The following is a 24,081-nucleotide window of genomic DNA, read 5'->3' on the forward strand; positions in this document are numbered from 1 at the left end:
TGAATGATAGATGACAAAGTAGAAATTTATCTCCAGTGTTACAACAGCCCATTTGGGCTTATCCAGTGCATATCACTTTCCACACAGGAAACACATTCTGGGAAGCAGTAAGTGAATTCAGAGAAGACAGAAAATGGGCGGGGGTTGGGGGGGGGGGGGGTGGGGGTGGGAAGCAGTTCATATTGGAATTTGCTTATCTTTATACAGTCAACAAATGTGAGAACCTGCTACAGACAAGGTGCTGAAGGCAGTACTGAGACCATGGTCTCTGCCTTCCAGAAGCCTAGAATCTAGGCTAGTTAAATTCACGGAGCTACACTCTCCTCATAAATCTACATTCTGCGTGATCTCTTATTTCACTAGCAGCAAGCTTTTGTCCCTGTGCGGTTTCCTGGAACTATAATTTGAGGACCAATTTATTCCTTTTTAGTAGATTTCTGTTCTCTTCCTTTGAATTCTCAGCAATAATAATCTGATTAGCAAGAAGGCCAGGACCCAATATTAATGAGATAATTATGATGTTTTCTTACACCAGGCAACCAGGGACTTCTGGCAAGGACGAGTAGGATGGAAAGCAAGAGGACAAGGATAAAATGCTGGTTTCCAGAAATGACTTAGGCTCTCTGATATCCTCACTGAAGAAGCAAAATCTAATAATAAACATCAAAAAGACAATAGCATACACCAGTGAGGGGGAAAACAGGGAGTAGAAGGCTCTGCGAAGAAAAAGTACTTGTTGAAAGTTCACCTGTAGCATGGGGACCTAGCTTATGGAACTTCTCTGCACATACTCTTGTAAATATATCTCCTAAAACTAAAGTATGTTTTCTAAAATATTTTTTTTCTTATGGGCATGTAACAAAGTCACAAAATTTAAGTCATGCTACCATTTAGATATACATAGAAAATTTAATTTCTTAATTTCTCTTTAGACAATGCCTTTCTCTTGAGCCCCATATATTGCCTAGCATAAAAAGAGACAAAATATCTGAGCTAATTTAATACTTAATTAAATCCAATAATTTACACATCTTTCCCTAAAATAGTGAGTGGATGCTGGTGAAAGAAGTGTGTGGCTTACACTTCCTTTGGTGTGAGTCCTCAGGGAATGTTCTGGCACCCATTGGTAGCCAACAAAATACCACTTATTCTCTTAGTCAGTAGGCAGTGCTAAAGTCAGTCCCTGGCTATTCAAGGTCTACGTTGTGCCTAGAGAAACTGCTCCCAAGGAGCATCTGCAGTTTCCTCTCTTTCTGACTCAACTCTAAGCTTTATAGACCCAAATAGATCCCTTCCTCATTCCTCATGGTCCTAAGACCTTGCAGGTCACCTCCAACTTTGGCTATGGGATCACCTCATCCCACTATCATCGCCCTGTGTGTTTTATTAGTCCATCCTTTGACAAAGGTTTTACTGACAACTCCCCATACAGTTAGTCAAAAAAACTTTTTAAAAATACATAACACAACAGACAGTATCTGTACACTAGACATCAATATAACAGGAGTCCCTTCTCATGACTGTGAAAACAAAGCAAAACCTAAAAACTTAGTTTGGTGGTGGACAGGACCTCTGGTTCCCCAACAAATGAAAATATCCCAGCAGAGAATTAAAACCAAGGTGTAAGACAGGGAAGGGATAAGATTTTAAAATAACTGCTTTTGTGACACCCAAAAAAAAAGGAATTGGAAAAGACAGGTTTGGGCTACGCAGTGTCTCTCACTGTAACTATTACTCTATGTTCTTCCTCTAGTTTGCCCAGTGTCCTTAGTGCTGATTTGGAAGTACTGCTGTGGAAGATTGCAGGGCAGGAATACATATAAGGCAGCATGTTTGTGCTTCATTTCCCCCTCCCCCATGGACCCACTCACTGGCAGGCTGATCACCCCTACAGCCTGCTTCTGTTTCAAGTAGGAGACCAGATTCCTGAGGTAGGCCTTGCTCCATCGTGGGCATCTCCTCACCGCCAGGCCCACTGGGGTCACCTGGTAACTAGGAGCACCACATGGCCGTTGGAGTTCCCCTGCTTGATGCATTGCATGCCTTTGTCGAGCCTGAGGTGATCCAGTTGAAGGGACTGGACAATCTTCAGCTGGGTCAGCTTACTCTCATGCGTATGATCTCTGAGGAAATCACTAATAACCCCCAATCTTCTCCTAGGATGTGCACTGATTTGAGAAGCAGCTTTTTTTTTTTAACACAAGAAGCCCATTTCTACCCTATCATGGCACCTAGCTCTCAACTCAGTGTCCATGACATGCAGCAACTAAAGAAGGTTTAGGGGAGTTTTCTAGACCCAGTGGCACTCCATTCTCCTCACTCTGCTAGAATGGTCTCCACCATGCATACAGTGGTCTGCTCCCAAAGCCCCAAGCTGGGGAAACTAACTCAACATGGGGAGCATAAGAGAAGATCACCTGAGCTTAGTTTTAAAAGATAAGGATGAGTTAGGCAAAATCAGAGGGCAATGGAGAAAACTGTACCAGGTGAAGATGGAGATAAGTAAAAGAGCAAGGAAGTACACATAAGACATTTTCAAGGGAGCTACAGATGGTTCAGTAGGAATAGATAACAGAAGTTGATATGAGAATGTCAAACTATAGTTGGGCATGTACGCAAAGCCTGGGTCATTGAGAGTACTGTCTGCCATGCTTCACATTTAAGACCTGAAGGAGGTATTGAAGGATTGTAAGCAGAAGACAAAAAATTGGCATTTTAGAAAGATCACTCTAGAACCATATGAAAACATAATTGGAGGTGATTTAGAAGATTGTTATAATGAAGTCATAAACAAATACAGTAGCAGAAAGATAGAATGGGGAGACAGATTTGAAAATTGTTAATGTGGCAGAATGGAGGTCTTGGTACCTAAAGGGTTATGTGCAATTAGTGGGGAGAAAAAAATGGCTTGAGGGAGAATATACAAGAAGATGAGCAGTTTGGGGAGGAGAAGAAGATTATTATTCCCAATGTGTTGCTAATTTATTAAATATGATCAGCATCTGAATAAAACCAGCCTCAATGAGATAGAACTTTGATAGGAAGGAAAGGAAGAAGAGAGAAAACACATTGAAAGGGATCCAAAACACGATAATGTGTTTCAAGAGACCCTTGAATCCTCAATTTTACACTCTCATTTATTATGCATACCCACCAAATCCTATTGCTCTCCCAATCAGAAGCTTAGAATGCTTTTTACTCCTCTACATTTCAACTGAGCATTTTATTCATATCAATTAATACTAGAAGGGAATAAGTCTTATCCTGTACCCAAAGAAGCCACATAACAGCAAAATATCTTGAGCATATCACTCAATCTCTACCCCAAGCCTCCATAAATGTCTTTACACAATCGACCTTTAAAGAGTTTGACTTTCACCAAGAGCCAATTTTAAAATGGAATACATGTGAATTTTTAGTTAAAAAGAATGGTATTTAGTGCATAATTTTGTCTTTTAATATATTTAAAGACTATGTCAGCATATAGGTTGAGACTCATAATTTTGTTCAAAGCTTTCTGTATAAAGACTACATGATACTTTCACCTCAGATCAAAGTGACAGGAAAAAATTTCTTTTAATAAGTTAATATATGGTATGTCCTATTGTCAGACAATGAGAACTACATCATCATCTGATTTCCCTCTTGCCTGGGCTACTAAGAACCTGAGTATAAAGTTTGAGTATAAATAATATTATTCTCAATCTGAGATTTGTTTTATTTTTGCTTCTCTTCTTCATGCCCCTGCTCCCCAAATTTACTATTTAAAATTTGACTTTTGTTCCATGTTACAGGTCTCATCCATCTGTGCCATATTCTTATGATGAGCAAACTTACACCCTTTTAAGAACTCCCAATCCTGTTCTACTAGGGATCCTATAATCCTGCTTATTACTGAGGGCTTCCTAGAGTTTTCAAGCTATGTAAATATTTTGGTGCGATCCTTTTGTCCCTTCAAAAGCAACATCAAATCTCCAGCTGCTGGGAAATGGTGCTTTTCCCTATCACTGGAATCAATGAGTCAAGGCATACGTCCTTAATGGAGGTTTTGGCAAGCATGATATTAGAGTTATTATTAGATAGAAGTAAACCGAATAGTTTGTTTTCTGTGCTGCATATACAAATCGATGGTCTAAATCAAACACTGCAGTTTATAATGTGGTAGAAATACTTACATGGGAAAAAAGCACTAATCAATGTACAGCATTAAGAAAATGTAAGTTTTACAAATTCCAGAAGCCAAAATATTTTACAGACCACAAGAAAAGGAAGAACAAAGAAAACCCAAAGAAAGTATATAAACCCATGCTAGGAAATGGACTCTATCCTCAAAGAGTTTGGTTCAGTTGGTATCTTCTGGTTGCGAGGAAAAGGAGATTCACTTTAGTTATCCAAGAAACAGAGTGATGTTGGCGATAGTGAGGCAGTGCTGTATGAACATAAGTGCACAGGAATCTAGGAAAAGTCAAACAACTAGAGTGGGATCCATAGTAGAGCCCAGGCTGCAGAATCTCCACCTACAGCCTGGACACCAAGTCTGTAAAAATAACCAAATACATAATAAATGGTTTATTGGTATTCCATTTCAATGCATGATGAAATAATATTATCAGTTTTCAGACTTTATGCCTACCCTGAAGTAATATGTCACTAATATCTCTGCTTGCCCTTCTCTATCCCATCACCAATTTCTCGATTCTTTTTTTTTCACCTTCATACATTTTCTTATGTTTCTCCTTTAATAATCTATTTTCTTCTAACTCCAGCTTGACCTTGACTTATGATTTCAACCACATAGCTTAATTCTCTACATATGTCCTTTGATATGCCTTCCACTTCTCTCTGCATTTCCTAATTTGGTCCAAACAAGACAAAGTCAGATTGGCCTATATATCTTTTTACACCAGGCCACAAAATAGGTCATTGGCCAGTCTCTGAATTTGGGTAAGGAAGACTATGTGGTTACCTGGTACTCCTAGACCTGCCTTATTAGCTATGAGCAAAAAAGTTTCAGTTAAGAAGGACCAAGGGCATGGCACAAAGACTGGTGGATTGAATATGCAGCCCTATAATTCACTCATGTGATGAGAAAGTAACAGAATTCTACCACCTTGCTCCTTCCAAAAAATTTATTCTTTTCATCTTGAGTTTTTGGCAGATTTCCCTGGTACTAAACATGGACTTCCAGAATGTATACATGTAGCCTAATCAAAATAATCAATGAAAAAAATAATAATAATCAATGAATTAAGGCATGTGTCTCTAATGAAAACAAGCTGCTACCTTTTATTTTAAAAAGTGTCCTATGCATTCCAAAGATAAATGCAAGTGAATTTCTGATTATTGGGTGTTGTTCTTTATCCTCATCACCCTCCCTGTGGATGCCATAGTTTCCTGCTGCAACCGATCACCCCTATGGGCATTCCTGCTCAAAACCTAATGCAGTCACTGCAACGAACTCAATCTGCATGTCTTGCATCTTGAAGGTTTCAAGTACTTTTGAAACAAAATAGTCTTGTTTCAAAATACGAAAGACATTAAAGCTATATGGACTTAATAAATGTGGATTAATAGAATATATATAATTATAACTGGACTTAAAGCTCATTGAAATAAAGGACTATCTCTCTTGTTCATTTCTCTGCCCCAGACACTGGTACAATTTCTGACATGTAGTATGTGCTCAATATATTTTTCAAAATAAATAATCATTCAATAAATAAATGAACACCACACCTACTTGCCCACAACTTCCAAACAATGGAAGAACAGAGATTAGAATCTAGTGAGGACCATTTTTTGAATAGTATCAATATGTGTCTCTAGGTCCCATAGAATCACTGAGTAGACAATTAAACTAGAAATGAAACAGGTTTAGAATCAGGTCTCCTAATTTTAAATGAGTTTTTAGAGAAAGAGAGAAGTACAACAGAAATACTGCAGAGACTCTATCTAATAGGGAAAAAAAAGGTGCTTAATTATTCTTAGCCTAGATGGATGGATGGATGGATGGATAGATAGATAGATAGATAGATAGATAGATAGATAGATCGATCTATGTATATCTTTATTCCTGAAAGTAGCTTCCACTAGACAAAGTTTGATGTTTACTGTTTGGTGCTCTCAGATAAAGAGTCTCAGATAAAGAGACAGGATTTCTTGCCTCTTTCTGAGAAGGTAAGATTCTTAAAAACACCCGTGAAACCCCTCATAACCCAGGGCACCACCCACCCTCCAGCAGAGGAGTTAGATTCCCTTTGCCATCTTGGAGCTGAGTTTGTATAGTCCTTGCTCTCGTCTCACTTGGCAACAGTCATTAGATTTCTAAATTCATCTTAATTCTCTAAACAGGAAGAACAAAGGGCAGAAATCCCAAAGAATGTTATGTGTGACTCATTTTCAACTTTGTGTGAATAATTTGGCAGCACTTGATAAGGACAAAGGCATGATTTTGCTATTAACGAGGAATATTTACATTTGTTTTTCTCCCTTACAGTTAAACACCCAAATGAGAGACTTACTGCTGTGAACAACGCTGCCACCTTCCTCCCAGTGCTGGTTGTCATTAATTAAAATCATAGAAAGGGGCTAATTCACTGAAGGGAAGCACTCACGTAATGGCCAAATTTCTAGAAGCTTGTGCCCTGGGGGCAAGGAACTGGATTCTTTCTGCTTCTGATTTGGACAGCTCTGAAGCCAGCTCAGTTGGTAAGGGTTGCAGAAACTCTTTACTGTCTTTAAATTAAAAAGCAATATACCTATTGAAATTACTTGAACCATGGCTCTGAAGCTAACTGAGAAAAAATAATGTAATAATAGCTCAGTGTTATGGAATTAATGTTTGTATTCCTCCCCTCCCCCCCCCAAAAAAATTCATATGTTGAAGTCCTAACCCCTTTGGGAGGTAATTAGGTTTGGTGAGGTCATGAAAATGGTGCTCTCATGATGGAACTAGTGCCCTTATAAGAAGAGGAAGAGACACTAGAGCTCTCTTTCCCTCAGTGCTAGGACACAGACGAGGGCATGTGAGCACACAGAGAAACGGTGGCCATCTGCAAGCCAGGAGGAGGACTCTCACCGAGAACTGAATCTTCCAGCACCTTGACCTTGGACTTCCCAGCACCCGCAACTGTGAGAAATAAACATTTATTGTTTAAGCCACCCAGTCTAACGTATTTTCTTATAGTAGCCCAAGCAGACTAAGGCATGCAGGTAAGACAATTACGATTTGACTAGTTACAAAACTGACACAAACAGCGTTCTAAATTTCTACCTAAAAATTTACTTGAAAACTCCAGTCAAGATGCTGCATTAACTTCATAGTTTGATATACCCTTTTCCTTCAAAAAAAATAATTGAAAAATCTAAAAGGAGAAAATCCAAAATATATAACCGGGCTTCAAAACGAAATAAATATTGTTATGGACTAGAATAGGAACAGAAATGCAAAGCAAAGAATATGGCTAAAGCCCAGAATCTGCAGGGTTTGTAGTCTAGAAACTGGCAGGGCAGTTGAGATTCCAGTGAGCGAGAGGAAGAACTTAAAATCCTACAGCAGATGTGGGATAGGATTCAGGCTCACTGCCTGAAGCCAGGCGCTGCCATGGAAGTACTGCCCTCTGCCCACCCTCCCCTCTTCACTGCTCATAGAAGGAAGCTGAGAAAACTGCTTTCATCCAGGGCCCAAGACTTTATAAACCGTAGGCTCTGCGAGGCTGCTTGACAAAGCATAACCCGAAGCTCAGGAACCGGCTCCCAGTCTGGATCTACACTGTACCAAACATCACAGCAAAGCAGGAGCCCCAACCGATCAAAACACCTGATTCTAGACTGGAGGCTCAGAGGGCTAGATGGAGAGGACAGAGAAAACCACTGTTCAAGGAGGAGGTGAGCACAAAAGAGAAAAGAGAGAAGATAAAATCATCCCACTCAAAAAACTATCCTGCATGCCACAGGAAGTAACATACTGCTAAGAAAGGCAGTCAACAAAACCTACAATGGGAAAACATCATTTAGGTAATGAATAATCAAAGAATGTTCCACCTAAGAATTTTAAAAAGTATTTTGAATGTTCATAGCAATAAAGAAAGGGAGAACATTTGTTTAAAGAGAATTATAAATTATCATAGAAAAACAGGAAAATAAAATAATAATAGATATACATTAAAAATAGGATATTTTTTAAATAATGAAAAATAAAAACAAAAACCTAAATGAACTCAGGATTTTATAAAGAAGGAATTAATAAGTAAAAATGTTGTTCTAAGGAATTTCTCATACGCAGCACAGAGGGACAAGGATAAAAATTTTGAAAGAGCAGCTAGGACACAAAGAGGATAGGCCAAGAGACCCCAGCATATGCCTAAAAGGGCAGTGAGAATAATAACCAAGAGACATGCCATTTAAAATCCAGATGACATGTAGGCAGTCACTAAGGTCTGATGGGATGAGGACATGATGATTTAAGAGGGAGGTGCCAGGCTTGACTTCACTGTTGGTTCACAGCAGAGATTTGCAATGCCATCAGGCAGGCAGCAGCCCCTGGGCAGCTCAAGGGATTGGGGGTAGTTTTTAACAAGCACCAGTTTCCTAAAGATTTCTAGAAACCAAGAACAGTCTAACCTCCTTAGGGAGTTGTCAAGGGTCCCCTCAGGCAGAAGCAGGCAAAGGTTATGGCCACATCCAGTTGGTAAATAAAAGGAGATTATTGATAGACTGCCAGCTCGCTTCTCAGTAGTTTCAGGGCAGACGAAGCATGTCTAGGAATCTGGAGCAAACAGCTGGTACAGGTGCAGGAATTATTAATACACAGCGATAACTGGAAAGCTAGAAACAAAGCAGGGACTGACAAAAAAAACTTTTATTTTTAAAAACATAAAAAATAGAAGAAATGTAAATAGAAGAAAATCAAAAGAACAGTGAAGGAAAAGTAATGAATGCCACTCCTCCACTCAGACCACTTCACAACTTTCCATGTCACTCAGAATGAAATATCAAAGTCCTTAAAGTGACGTTCAAAGCTCTACAAACTCCCCACCCAATCTCACCTGCCACCTTTCCAACCTCACCTCCTCCTGATTTTCTTTCTTTTTTCTTTTATTTTCTGATTTTCATTTTGCTGTTTTCGAGCCACATTATCTTCACTGCTCTTCTTTGGACTTCTCAGCCATGTTTCCAGCATCAGAACTTCTGCACTTGCTGTCCCCTCCACTGGGAGATCTCCTCCTCCAGAATGCCACTTGGCCTTCTCCCTCACCTCCTTCGATTCTTTGCTCACGTGTCGCCTTCCTCAGGAGGATCTTCCCTGACCACCCTGTTTAAGCTTGCCTCCACCCCCACCCTCCCTGTCCTCCTTCCCTGCCTTAGAGTGCCCCTCAGTACCCAGCACTATCTCATATCCTACATGCTTTATGCATTTACTGTGTCTCTCTTCCCCTGCTAGGCTGTAACTTTTTGAGGACAGTGGTGTTTATGTCTTGTAATTCAGTGCTGGCCTGACACACTGTAGGCACTCAGTAATGATTTGTTGATAGAATCAATAAATGATCCCGGGCATATGGGAAGCACTCAATAAAGGCCAAGTATTGTATTTAAGCACAGCCATTCAACTACCAATAACTCGCTACTTAGTCTGCTAATCACTCTGCTCCAGGAGGGTCAGTCAGATCATCAACATAATAATGATAACTGTCTGTGATGTGCCAAGTTCCCTTTTGACATTTTATATTTCTTATATCACTTTAACATTAATTCAAAAGGGGGGAAATTATTATTCCCATCTTACTGTGAGTATGAGACTGAGGCACAACAAAGTTAACTGATTTCCCCACATTAAAATAACTGGAGGGTGACAGAGCTGATTTGGAAACTGAGTCTGTCTTCCTCTTAAAATCATTCTGTCCTCTCCACTGACGGATCTGACCCAGGACTCTCCATGGTCACCCCCCCTCCTGCACCCACGATGCCGCTCTTTATTACAGTCGTCTCCCACAGTGACTCTAGTGAGCACTGCTGTCCATTCCTCCTTGCTAAGCTTGATTTATCCGGATTCTCTCTCTTCTAAAAATAACTTTATGCATCTCCAACTCCAATGGTAAATCTTAATCAATCTAAGCCAATCAGAAATCTAAGGTGACATCACCAAAACTGGCAGAGTAGGGAAATTCAGGACTCTGTCTCTTCAAAATCAACTAATAAACGGGCAAAAACTGTCAGAATCTAAGCCAGTCATGGCAATCCATTCTCCTTGTCAGTGATTGGCTTATAGATAGATATTTAGTATAATTTAATACAATTCCAACCAATAAGACATGAGGAGAGTGAGCTGGGGCACTTCTGGGAATAAACTCCTTACTCCTAAGTGGAGACAAGGCCGGAGGAAATGGATTCTCCCTCCATACATGTTCATATTTAAGTGGGATGCCTGAACTACTGCCACTATCTGTCACTCAACCAGAAGATGAAGCTAACATGGGAAAGAGAATGGAGCCAACAGAATCTCAGAGAAGTAAAGGTAGAGAACTTGTGTACCTAATGCTTACCTTATCCATGGAAGGGTAAGTTATGTGAAACTTTTTAAAAGGGCTTGTATGGTAGAAGCCAGGTTGAGTTAGTGTTTCATTACTTTAAGTGAAAGCATCCTGATACCACAGCACCCTCTTTCCACTTAAGAAGTAGCTCAACATCGAAAACTAACTAAAATGGACTTGTCTTCAGTTCTACTACTTGAACATGGACAATCATTTGGGTCTCATTATTTCTAAGATTGAGTTGGTTGCAGGGCTGCCACTAAAAGTAACTCAGAACTCTTTGGTTTCTTACTGAACAGTTAAAAGGAGGAGCGGGAGAGCTGAGGTCAAAGACCAGGCTCGGGCTTCCCTGGTGGCTCAGTGGTTGAGAGTCTGCCTGCCAACGCAGGGGACACGGGTTCGAGCCCTGGTCTGGGAAGATCCCACATGCCGCGGAGCAACTAGGCCCGTGAGCCACAACTACTGAGCCTGCGTGACTGTAGCCTGTGCTCCGCAACAAGAGAGGCCACGACAGTGAGAGGCCCGCGCACCACAATGAAGAGTGGCCCCCGCTCGCCGCAACTAAAGAAAGCCCGCGCACAGAAACGAAGACCCAACACAGCCAAAAATAAATAAATAAATAAAAGACCAGGCTCTAGTCTGATAATGGAGGGCTACACAGTGAGGAGCACATTAAGGTGCAAAGAACTTAAGTAATTTGGTCAAGCTCACCAGGTTAGTTGACAGGCAAGCTGAGACTACAGGCCAAGTTTCTCAACTTCTGTTAGAGGACATTATCCACACCCAGGTTAACCTAGCTATATTCATACTTGCATGTACATTATGTAGCTGATCTAAGGCAAAAAAAAGGGGAGGGGGCTAAGATTTAATGTATTTCAATTATACCTAGGAAACGCAAACTTGAAATTTTGCTCACCCTGATTATTCCTCATAGTGAGGAAAGAAGCTATCATGGAAAATATGATTCCAACAGAACTGTTGAAAGTTAGCTAAGCAAACAATTGGGGATAAACGTGCTACAGGCATGGAAATAAGGCTTCCTGTTTCTCTAGCCCTGTAATAACTAAAAACAGCTCCCCTGATGGCCCACCCTCATCACTGAACACATTCGAAGTGTCTTAGATGCCTGTCATCGACCAGGTGGAGATGTGGTCCATTCCCCTTCCTCTGCCATGTGAACACATACCCTAGTAAGTTTCAATCAACTCTACTTCAGGTTCACAGTGGCAGAATTCAACTGTACTGAATTTCGGAAAGGGTTGAAATCAAGGACTTTTCACCTCTAGTCTATTTAATTCCTCCCAAAGCACTGTACCCAAGCATGGAGATCACTATTCAGCCCTTCTAGGGATTCCCACATGGATGCTTCCTAGGTTAGTAGAGTCTATACATCCCCACCTTGCATTCTGCTACCCCCTTCCCACAATGCCTCACTCCTTTTAGCATCTTCTCCTAGCCCAAAGTCCCCCACACTTCCCTCCCTTCAGACAAAGCTGTGTTCATCAACCTACTGGTTAGCAAGCTCCAAGTTTTCCTGTTTCTTAGAAATTTTCCTAGCTTCCTGTGCTAATTATATGAAACTTCAGATAACTATTCTTCTACAGCTATTCTTTCTCTCATTCTGGTGTGGGATAGAGGATGGGGAAGCTTCCCATTCTAAGAGTAGACAGGAGAAGACAGAGCATTGGGAGTCATTTTGTTTCTGATATTCTTGTCTTTGGTTGCCTGAAAATAATAACAGCAGCAACAACAATAGCAATCAAAGACATGTTACAGTAAGAGAGTTAATTTCCTTCTGAGAGTGCGTCCCAGTACTATGCATTCTTCTCGCCCCACCCCAACTCTAAGAGCGTAGGTTTTAGGTCTTATTTTGCTAAAGAGAATGCTGTCTCCTTTCAAATCAAATTACAATTATCTCCTCCTATTAATTTAACCCTGAAGCGTTTTCCCCAATTCCTGGATATCTGCCACACTCCTTTTCCTCCATCCCCACAGCTGAATAAGCAAGAGATAGAAAAGTCTTAATAAATGAAAAAGTGTGTATACGAACAGTAGCAGTAGCAATTTCTTAATAGTAGAATTCTGGGTGACTTAGTGCTTATTCATTGGATTTTTTCTTTATTTTTTACCTAACAACATTTCTATATAATTTTGGCAATATCAGGAGAAACACTATGCTTTTAAATGAATGGTCTTCAACCTCAAATGACACATAAGAAAAATGTAAGAACTTCTACTTATAGATCGTGGACACACACAATGTCTCATCTCCCTCAGCTCTGATCATCTTGGGTTTCTGAAAATTATAGAAAATCATCTTTTCCTTTTCAATTCATAACTACATTCAAAATCAAGAAAAGAAAACTCAGTGGACCAGAAATCATGGGGAATCTCTGGGAGAGGGATAAGAAAAAAGAAGCCATCATCAAGGCTAAGAAGTAAAGTCAGGCTAGTAGAAAAAATAATAAATATCATGGGAAAATGGTGTTGAAATTAAAATTCAAACCTTTAAATAAAATGAATAGTAGAAAAGACACAGCTAAAGTTGAACCAGTAAGACAGAAGACTGAGCTGTTGAATTTCCATAACATATCATAAAGGGATAAAAATTGGAAGCTATGAAAGAACAGTCAAGAAATATGAAAGATAAATTCAGAACTTTTAACATCTACCTTCTAGGAATACCGAGGAGAAACTAAAGAGATCTGTAGAGAGGGAACATTCAAAGGAAAAAAAATGTGGTTCTGGTTATTCCTAAACTTTTTTTTTTTTTTACTAATGAGGGGACCATTTTTAGAATTCTTATTTCATTTGTAATTCACTCACCTAATATTTATTCAGATTCAACAATGTGCCAGGCACTGTGCAAGGTAATGGGAATCTAATAATAGTAATAAATCCTCTCCCTAGAAAATGTATATATGCACAGATCACAATTTTCCACATTATTTTAGAGGTTAAGAGTTCGCTGACCCATAATCTTTCATATTTTTATTGCAGTTCACCTGTTTTGACTGGAATGACTTGGCAAAAACCACACTATTTTTTCCCCTACTGAATTGCTGAATTGTTTAACAAAGAGTATCTTAGCAACTGATTGTTTGAAGGCATGAAATCATACAGAGACTCAGTCTATAATAAAACTGGAATTGGTAAACTCACAGTCTGAGGGTTATTTCACAATAGTTGTGGAATGGTCATCTTTCATGAGGTAAACTGGAGTATTTTTCAAATTTCAGATGAAGTAAACTGAAGTCTTTGAAGAATTATGAACTACAGTGAGTAACAAAAATCACTAGTTTCCTACTCAGGGTTAGTAGATTGTCTCACAGATCATCTCAGCCACAGAGAAAATCAGCAACCAAAAAAAGAGGACAATCTCCTTACAGGATATTTAGTGAAGAGAAATTCGTTGTCCACTAGGGAAATTAAAAACAAGGAGTTTGTCTGAGATAATCAGATGTAAATAAAGAGTTGTCTTTTGTATTAATTTCTAGAAAATTAAATGTATTTAGAATATCACAAACTCATTTTGGGATATTTGGTGAATTTTAAGTCAGATACTGATTGACACAGAGAAGGGCTAAAGAAAAACAGGAAAGAACTATTGGAAAACAGAAGAAAACAGAAAGGACTTTGATAGTAACTGAAGATGGAAGACGAGCTTTATAAGTAAGTAAACAAACTTGAGGACAAAAAGGTCAGTCAAAAGACTGGATCTGCAACTGATAGAAGGAAATCACATGTTACACAATGGAACATAAGTGTATGATATAAAAAAGAAGAAAAGCTGACTCTACTTATGTAAGATATGAATGCATATGTGAAGAATTTAAATAGGTGAGATGAAGTTGACGTCTGGCTATATGTCTATCTTGCCCTGACTTCTATACCCAGTGGTCATGAACATTTTACCAGAGGTATTATTTTCACAATGTCCGCTGATTGAATATGACATACCAGGTGAAAGTCATGGTGTTTTATCATCAGTTCCATAGTACGCCATGAAAGCAAAGATTATAATCTCTTAATTTTAGATATCAGGACAGATGCTCTGAAGCAACACAAAGACAGAAGTGCCAATAGAATGCCATCAGATCTACATTTTTAGTTAACAACTCATACCTCTGCAAACTCTAGCAATTATTTTTACTCATTTAGCTTTTTCTCTTTTCTCAGCCTTCCCTGAGTGTTTATGGTTCTTTCTGAGCTGTTGATAAATTTTCACAACTTGTCATATGTGGTCTGACCAAAACACTGCAGAGAGGTGCTAAACTGAATTAAATCTGTGTGAAAAGAGCTTACAAAGTTGGCCACCAAAGGTATTTTATGTATTTAAAATAGCATGTTCAGGTCTTCAGAGTTTGTCAGAGTTTCAATTGGGCTTTTTTTTTTCTTTTTTTTTTGAGGACGATGACTAACTATACCTTTGTGCTCATTCTTTGCTTGGTTTCTTTGTTATATGCAATATTTGATAGCCATCTACCCTCTCTTGCATTGCCACCAAATTATTCATTCAGCATAAGCAGCTGACTGAGTGATTTTCCTGAAACATAAGAAACTTCATCACCTAGAAATTAACTATCATGTTGTAGAAGTTGTCAATTTTTTTAATCTGATAATGTTCAACATTATATCTTGCTCTGAAATAAATGTTAATTGTTAAAAGTTGGATTTTTAAGGACAACAAAGTGAATCTGATTTATCAGGAACAAATTTATGATGAAAAAAGTCCTTATCAGGAAAAGGATAATGGATCATGAGACCCAGTAACAACCTGGCAAACTCTGAATGCTATTATAGACCTCTTGTTCTTATGATCTACTAGTTTTGCAACAAAGGAATGTTGGGGGCCTTTTCTAAGTAACAATAATACTAATTACAACTAAACAATCAAGTCCCTTACAAACCATGGGAAGGCCAGAACAAGCTCAGAATAAGCAGGAAGACGATAGGGGAGCCAAGACGGCAAGGAGGAATAGTAGGAGGTAAAACAAAATGACCCCCTGCGGCTGTCTGGGCACATCTCTTGTAGGAGTGTTGCACTGGGTTCTGAGTTAATGGTTTTGGATAGGCCTGCCACGGGTGAAGGCAGGTCTTCAGAAAGAAAACCTGCACTAATAAAGCCACACTATAGGTAGGAGACACAGTGTGGTCAGTGAGCCCTGCACTGGCTATCAGAAGACCAGGGTTCAAGTCTTAGGTTTATAGGTTCTTGTTTGCCTCACCTTGGATACAGTACAACCTGAGTCACAATTTCTCATCTGTGTAGAATGTATCCTCATATGATTATCATGCGAATTAGCTGATCTATGTATTTAAATTATCAAGTTTCTCTCATATGAAAATTTCTTATTTTTAATAATAAAACAGAAATTATTACTAACACTAGTAGTAATACCTACTAGAACGCAGCTACTGTAATAAGGGCAAAAGTTAAAAGCAAGAAACAAAGAGGTTGACATAAGGTGGAAGCAGTATAATATAGAAGAGGCATATAGTAAAACTGTTAAGAGTTTAGACTTTGAACCCAGCCTACCTGGATTCAAATCCTGACTCTGGGACTGCGTGACTATGGCAAAGTCACTTACACTCTTTGTGCTTCAGTTGCCACGTCTATAAAATGTAGACAATGGTACCAACATCATGGGTTTGTTGTGAGGCTTAAGTGAGTATCTAGGTATTAGTGTTTAGCACAGTGTCAGGCACATAGGAGATATTAAACAAGTGTTTGCTAGTATTATAATGCTGAGCAAAGGCACTACACCACTTAAATCCTTCCTCATTGGGAACTGAGCTGATCAAAAACTCTAGAATTAAGCTGTGTGACCCCAGACATATAGAATTACAGGGACCTTGAGCAGGCCTCTTAAGCAGGTCACTACATAAGCTATCAAAAAGCCACCCTCATTGACCACAGTTCAGATTTTAATTCACAAGTGAGAAGAGGACAGGAAAAGTTCACTTTTCCATCATATCACAACTTTTTGGCTGTCCATTTGCATGTTAAGAAAACCAGTTAACTTGTTCAGGACACTAGTTGGGCCTTGGTCGTTATCTGTATTGACCAAGTAAGAAAAAGTATGGAGCTTCATTTAATCACCTCCACTACTCTTATTTTACTTAACTTCATGATTGTTAAGGGGCAAGGTATGTATTTTCCTTTATACAATATATACCAGTAGCATAAGACCCTTGGCTTTCTTTTCTTTTTTTTAATAGATCTTAATCGGAGTATAATTGCTTCAAAATACCATGTTAGTTTCTGTTGCACAACAAAGTGAATCAGCCATATGCATACACATGTCCCCATGTCCCCTCCCTCTTCAGCCTCCCTCACATGTTCCCTATCCCTCTCCTGAGGTCATCACAAAGCACCAAGCCAATCTCCTGGTGCTATGCTGTTGCTTCGCACCAGCCAGCTATTTTACATTCGGTAGTGTATATAAGCCCATGCTACTCTCACTTCACCCCATATTCGCGCTCCCACCCCATGTCATCAAGTCTATTCTCTATGTCTACCTCTTTATTCCTGCCCTGCAACTAGGTTCATCAGTACCATTTTTTTTTTTTTAAGATTCCATATATATGCATTAGCATACGATATTTCTTTTTCTTTTTTTTTTAACATCTTTACTGGAGTATAATTGCTTTACAGTGGTGTGTTAGTTTCTGCTTTATAACAAAGTGAATCAGCTATACATATACATATATCCCCATATCTCCTCCCTCTTGTGTCTCCCTCCCACCCTCCCTATCTCACCCCTCTAGGTGGTCACAAAGCACCAAGCTGATCTCCCTGTGCTATGTGGCTACTTCCCACTAGCTATATATTTTACATTTGGTAGTGTATATATGTCCATGCCACTCTCTCACTTCGTCCCAGCTTACCCTTCCCCCTCCCCGTGTCCTCAAGTCCATTCTCTACCTCTGCGCCTTTATTCCTGTCCTGCCCTTAGGTTCTTCAGAACCTTTTTTTTTTTGGATTCTACATATATGTGTTAGCATAAGGTACTTGTTTTGCTCTTTCTGACTTACTTCACTCTGTATGGCAGACTCTAGGTCCATCCACCTCACTACAAACAACTCAATTTCGTTTCTTCTTATGGCTGACTAATATTCCATTGTATATATGTGCCACATCTTCTTTATCCATTCATCTGTCGATGGACACTTAGGTTGCTTCCATGTCCTGGCTATTGTAAATAGAGCTGCAATGAACACTGTGGCACATGACCCTTTTTGAATTATGGTTTTCTCAGGGTATATACCCAGTAGTGGGATTGCTGGGTCATATGGTAGTTCTATTTTTAGTTTTCTAAGGAACCTCCATAGTGTTCTCCATAGTGGCTGTATCAATTTACATTCCCACCAACAGTGCAAGAGGGTTCCCTTTTCTCCACACCCTCTCCAGCATTTATTGTTTGTAGATGTTTTGATGATAGCCATTCTGACCTGTGTGAGATGATATCTCACTGTAGTTTTGATTTGCATTTCTCTAATGATTAATTATCTTGAGCATTCTTTCATGTGTTTGTTGGCAATCTGTATCTCTTCTTTGGAGAAATGTCTATTTAGGTCTTCTGCCCATTTTTGGATTGGGTTGTTTGTTTTTTTGATATTGAGTCTGCATGAGTTGCTTGTATGTTTTAGAGATTAATCCTTTGTCAGCTGCTTCATTTGCAAATATTTTCTCCCATTCTGAGGGTTGTCTTTTTGTCTTTTTTATGGTTTCCTTTGCTGTACAAAAGCTTTTAAGTTTCACTAGGGCCCATTTGTTTATTCTTGTTTTTATTTCCATTTCTCTAGGAGGTGGGTCAAAAAGGATCTTGCTGTGATTTATGTCATAGAGTGTTCTGCCTATGTTTTCATCTAAGAGTTTGATAGTGTATGGCCTTACATTTAGGTCTTTAATCCATTTTGAGTTTATTTTTGTGTATGGTGTTAGGGAGTGTTCTAATTTCATTCTTTTACATGTAGCTGTCCAGTTTTCCCAGCACCACTTATTGAAGATGCTGTCTTTTCTCAATTGTATATTCTTGCCTCTTTTATCAAAAATAAGGTGACCATATGTGCATGGGTTTATCTCTGGGCTTTCTAACCTGTTCCATTGATCTATTTCTGTTTTTGTGCCAGTACCATACTATCTTGGTTACTGTAGCTTTGTAGTATAGTCTGAAGTCAGGGAGCCTGATTCTTCCAGCTGTTTTTCTTTCTCAAGATTGCTTTGGCTATTCGGGGTCTTTTGTGTTTCCATACAGATTGTGAAATTTTTTGTTCTAGTTCTGTGGAAAATGCCATTGGTACTTTGATAGGGATTGCATTGAATCTGTAGATTGCTTTGGGCAGTACAGTCATTTTCACAATGTTGATTCTTCCAATCCAAGAACATGGTATATCTCTCCATCTGTCTGTATCATCTTTAATTGCTTTCATCAGCGTCTTATACTTTTCTGCATACAGGTCTCTTGTCTCCCTAGGTAGGTTTACTCCTAGGCACTTTATTCTTTTTGTTGCAGTGGTAAAGGGGAGTGTTTCCTTAATTTCTCTTTCAGATTCTTCATAATTAGTGTATAGGAATGCAAGAGAATTCTGTGCATTAATTTTGTATCCTGCAACATTACCAAATTCATTGATTAGCTCTAGTAGTTTTCTGGTGACATCTTTAGGATTCTCTATGTATAGTATCATGTCATCTGCAAACAGTGACAGCTTTACTTCTTCTTTTCCAATTTGGATTCCTTTTATTTCTTTTTCATCTCTGATTGCTGTGGCTAAAACTTCCAAAACTATGTTGAATAACAGTGGTGAGAGTGGGCAACCTTGTCTTGTTCCTGATCTTAGTGGAAATAGTTTCAGGTTTTCACCATTGAGAATGATGTTGCCTGTGGATTTGTCCTGTATGGCCTTCACTATGTTGAGGTAAGCTCCCTCTATGCCTACTTTCTGGAGGGTTTTTATCATAAATGGGTGTTGAATTTTGTCAAAAGCTTTTTCTGCATCTACTGAGATGATCATATGGTTTTTATTCCTAAATTTGTTAATGTGGTGCATCACACTGATTGATCTGCGTATACTGAAGAATCCTTGCATCCCTGGGATAAATCCCACTTGATCATGGTGTATGATCCTTTTAATATGATGTTGGATTCTGTTTGCTAGTATTCTGTTCAGTATTTTTGCATGTACGTTCATCTGTGATATTGGTCTATAATTTTCTTTTTTTGTGATATCTTTGTCTGGTTTTGGTATCAGGGTGATGGTGGCTTCACAGAATGAATTCGCGAGTGTTTCTCCCTCTCCAATTCTTTGGAGGAGTTTGAGAAGGATCGGTGTTAGCTCTTCTCTAAATGTTTGACAGAATTCGCCTGTGAACCCATCTGGTCCTGGACTTTTGTTTGTTAGAAGATTTTTAATTAAGGTTTCAATTTCATTACTCGTGATAGGTCTGTTTATATTCTCTAATTCTTCCTGGTTCCGTCTTGGAAAATTGTACCTTTCCAAGAATTTGTCCATTTCTTCATGGTTGTCCATTTTATTGGCATATAGTTGTTTATAGTAGTCTGTTATAATCCTTTGTACTTCTTCAGTGTCAGTGTGATTTCTCCTTTTTCATTTCTTATTTTATTGATTTGTGTCCTTTCCCTTTTTTTCTTAATGAGTCTGGCTAAGGGTTTATCAATTTTCTTTATCTTCTCAAAGAACCAGCTTTTAGTTTTATTGATATTACCTATTGTTTTTTTCATTTCTATTTCATTTATTTCTGCTCTGAGCTTTATGATTTCTTTCCTTCTACTGACTTTGGGTTTTCTTTGTTCTTCTTTCTCTAGTTGTTTTAAGTGTAGGGTTAGATTGTTTATTTGAGATTTTTCTTGTTTCTTGAGGTGAGACTGAATTGCGATAAACTTCCCTCTTAGAACTGCTTTTGCTGCATTCCATAGGTTTTGGGTCATCGTGTTTTCATTGTCATTTGTTTCTATGTTTTTTTTTTTTATTTCTTCTTTGATTTCTTCAGTGATCTCTTGGTTATTTAGTAGTGTACTCTTTAGCCTCCATATATTTGTGGTTTTTACAGTTTTTTTCCTATAATTGATTTCCAATCTCATAGCATTGTGGTCAGAAAAGACACTTGATACGATTTACATTTTCTTAAAATTTTCCAAGGCTTGATTTGTGACCCAAGATGTGATCTATCCTGGAGAATGTTCCATATGCACTTGAGAAGAAAGTGTATTCTGCCACTTTGGGGTGGAATGGTCTGTAAATATCAATTAGATTTATCTGGTCTATTGTGTCATTTAAAGCTTGTGTTTCCTTATTTATTTTCTGTTTGGATGATCTGTCCATTGGTGTAAGTGGGGTGTTAAGAGTCCCCTACTATTATTGTGTTACTGTCAATTTCTCCTTTCATGGTTGTTAGCATGTGCCTTATGTATTTGGGTACTGTTATGTTGGGTACATAAACTTTTATAATTGTTATATCTTCATTTTGGATTGATCCTTTGACCATTATCTAGTGTCCCTCCTTATCTCTTGTAACAGTCTTTATTTTAAAGCCTTTTTTATCTGATACGAGTATTGCTACTCCGGCTTCTTTTGATTTCCATTTGCATGGAATATCTTTTTCCATTCTTTCACTTTCAGTCTGTATGTGTCCCTAGGTCTGAAGTGGGTCTTTTGTAGACAGAACATATATGGATCTTGATTTTGTATCCATTCAGCCAGTCTGTGTCTTTTGCTTGGGGCATTTAATCCATTTACATTCAAGGTTATTATGAATATGTATGCTCCTATTACTATTTTCTTAATTGTTCTGGGTTTGTTTTTGTGGGTCTTTTTCTTCTCTTGTGTTTTCCACTTAGAGAAGTTACTTTAGCATTTGTTGTAAAGCTGGTTTGGTGGTGCTGAATTCTCTTAGCTTTTGCTTGTCTGAAAAGCTTCTGACTTCTCCATCAAATCTGAATGAGATCCTTGCTGGGTAGAGTAATCTTGGTTGTAGGTTTTTCTCTTTCATCACTTTAAGTATATACTGCCACTCCCTTCAGCTTGCAGAGTTTCTGCTGAAAGATCAGCTGTTAACTTTATGGGGATTCCCTTGTATGTTATCTGTTGCTTTTCCTTGCTGCTTTTAATATTTTTTCTTTGAATTTAATTTTTGTTAGTTTGTTATGTGTCTTGGTGTGTTTTTCCTAGGGTTTATCCTGTATGGGACTCTCTGTGCTTCCTGGACTTGGGTGACCATTTCCTTTCCCATGTTAGGGAAGTTTTCCACTATAATCTCTTCAAATATTTTCTCAGACCCTTTCTTTTTCTCTTCTTCTTCTGGGACCCCTGTAATCTGAATGTTGGTGCATTTAGTGTTGTCCTAGTGGTCTCTGAGATTGTCTTCAATTCTTTTCATTCTTTTTTCTTTATTCTGCTTCTCAGCAGTTATTTCCACCATTTTGTCTTCCAGCTCACGTACTGGTTCTTCTGCCTCAGTTTTTCTGTTATTGATTCCTTGTAGTGTATTTTTCATTTCAGTTATTGTGCTGTTCACATCTGTTTGTTTGTTCTTTAGCTCTTGTAGATCTTTGTTAAACATTTCTTGTATTTTCTCAATCCATGCTTCCATTATATTTCTGGGATTCTGGATCATCTCTACTATCATTACTCTGAATTCTTTTTCAGGTAGATTGCCTATTTCCTCTTCACTTATTTGGTCTTGTAGGTTTTTACCTTGCTTCTTTATCTGTGACATATTTTTTTGCCATCTCATTTTCTTTTCTTTTTTATGAGTGGAATTGTGTTCCTGTTTTACTGGTTGTTTGGCCTGAGGCTTCCAACACTGGAGTTTGTAAGCTATTGGGTAGAGCTGGGTCATGGTGCTGAGACGAGGAGACCTCTGTGAGACCTCACTCTGATGAATATTCCCTGGGGTCTGAGGTTCTCTGTTAGTCTAGTGGTTCAGACTGAGAGCTCCCACCATGGGAGCTTCCGCCCGACCCCAGGCTCGTGAACCAAGATCCACAAGCTGCATGGGGTGGCCAAAAAAAAAAGAGAATAACAAAGTAAAAGATAAAATTAGACTAGGAAACTAACAGATATGTTTGAAAGAATGTAAAAATAAAAATACAGATGAATCAACAACCGGAAGGTACATCAGTACCACAATAGTAAAAATGAGTAGGAGGAAAAGAAAAAAAAAAGGGGGGGGGTGGGGGAAGGCCTTGGCTATGGAGAGTGGGTCCTAAGCAAGGGTGAGGTTTGGGTGGTGGGCAGGGCCAATGCTTAGGACCCACAGGGCTTGAAAAGGACCTGGGGGCTGTGGGGGGTGGGGCTTAGGCTCAAGGAACAGAAGGGGCCCGGGCATGCTCCCCACTCCTGGTCTCAGAGGTCAGGGGACCTCAACCAGGAGCCCAGCAGGCTTCCTGGGCTCGAGTGGGTGGGGCAAACACCCTCCTCTCCTCTCCCCCTCCTCCTGAATGGCCCCTCCCGCCTGCCACTCCAGATCTCCTGGCCTCCCACCTATGCCCCTAGGACCCACGTGGCCTGGAGGGGGCTTTGGAGGGGGGTAACTGACTTGGGAACTCAGCAGGCTCCCCAGGCCCGAGTGGGCCAGGTGATCACCGTCTGCTCCTCTCCTGCTCTTCCCAGAGAGTCCCTCCCACCTGCCTCTCCTGATCTCCCCAGCCACAGGGGTGCCAATCTTGTCTGGCCTCCACTTCTCCTCCCCCCCTCAGTCCCCCTACGTCCTACCAGTTCATTCTGGGGTCTCTCCTGTCTCCTTGGGCATCAGAGTCCCCCACCAGAGGCCAGCAGATGCCCTAGTTGTGGGGCGATGTTAACTCCGCATGTTTCCACACCGCCATCTTGACTCCTCCCTCCAGCTTTCTTTTTTTTAAGATCTACTCTCTTAACAACTTTTGAGTATGCAGTGCAGTATTATTAAAAATAGACCTTGGTTCTCTTATTTTGTTTTTACTGATTTCCATTTAGATAATAGATTTCTATAGTCTATTTTATAGTCATTTGTCCTTTATAACATCTAGAATCATGCAAATCACCACAAAATAAACAAGAAAAATTGGATCAATGGATAAATAAGATGGATGGATGAACGGCTTGAAAGATAAAAACAGAGATTTTTTTCTTTCTTTCTTTTTTTTTTTTTTTGGTGCTTTTTAGCAAGAAAAGAAAGGCTCAGAAATTGCCTAACTAGAATTATATCAACCCCCTCAGTTTTTAAAAAAATTATTAATAGTGGAAAAATTAGCAAGAATCAGAAGTAGGATAGCTGGTATGCAGATTAATTCATTTGTTAAATATCTGCTTAGAAAAAGTTAGAATTTATCAAACTACAAAATAAACTCATCCTTATTTTGTCCCTTTTAGTAGAACAGGTAAATAATAATACATAGTGAGTAACAGTAGTAAAAAATATATATATATAGATGGAGTCAAAAAAATATAAAACTTTTGCCACATATAACAATTGAAATTACATATGCAGCAGCAGCTTTGCCTTTAAATGTGAGTGTAACTCTAAAATAATAAAAGATTTTTTGTGTGG

The 24,081-nt window shown here is 39.0% G+C and overlaps 1 long non-coding RNA gene and 1 pseudogene across 1 annotated transcript in view; both read right to left on the bottom strand.

Annotated features, from left to right (window-relative positions):
- The window catches only part of LOC132362195 (uncharacterized), a 509,367-nt gene that overhangs the window by 199,073 nt on the left and 286,213 nt on the right, over window positions 1–24,081 (bottom strand). The window lies entirely within an intron of this gene.
- On the bottom strand, window positions 1,706–14,525 carry LOC132362041 (putative RNA-binding protein 15B; annotated as a pseudogene).

This window comes from Balaenoptera ricei, chromosome 3 (assembly GCF_028023285.1).
Source record: "Balaenoptera ricei isolate mBalRic1 chromosome 3, mBalRic1.hap2, whole genome shotgun sequence".
In the NCBI taxonomy this organism is placed as follows: domain Eukaryota; kingdom Metazoa; phylum Chordata; class Mammalia; order Artiodactyla; family Balaenopteridae; genus Balaenoptera; species Balaenoptera ricei.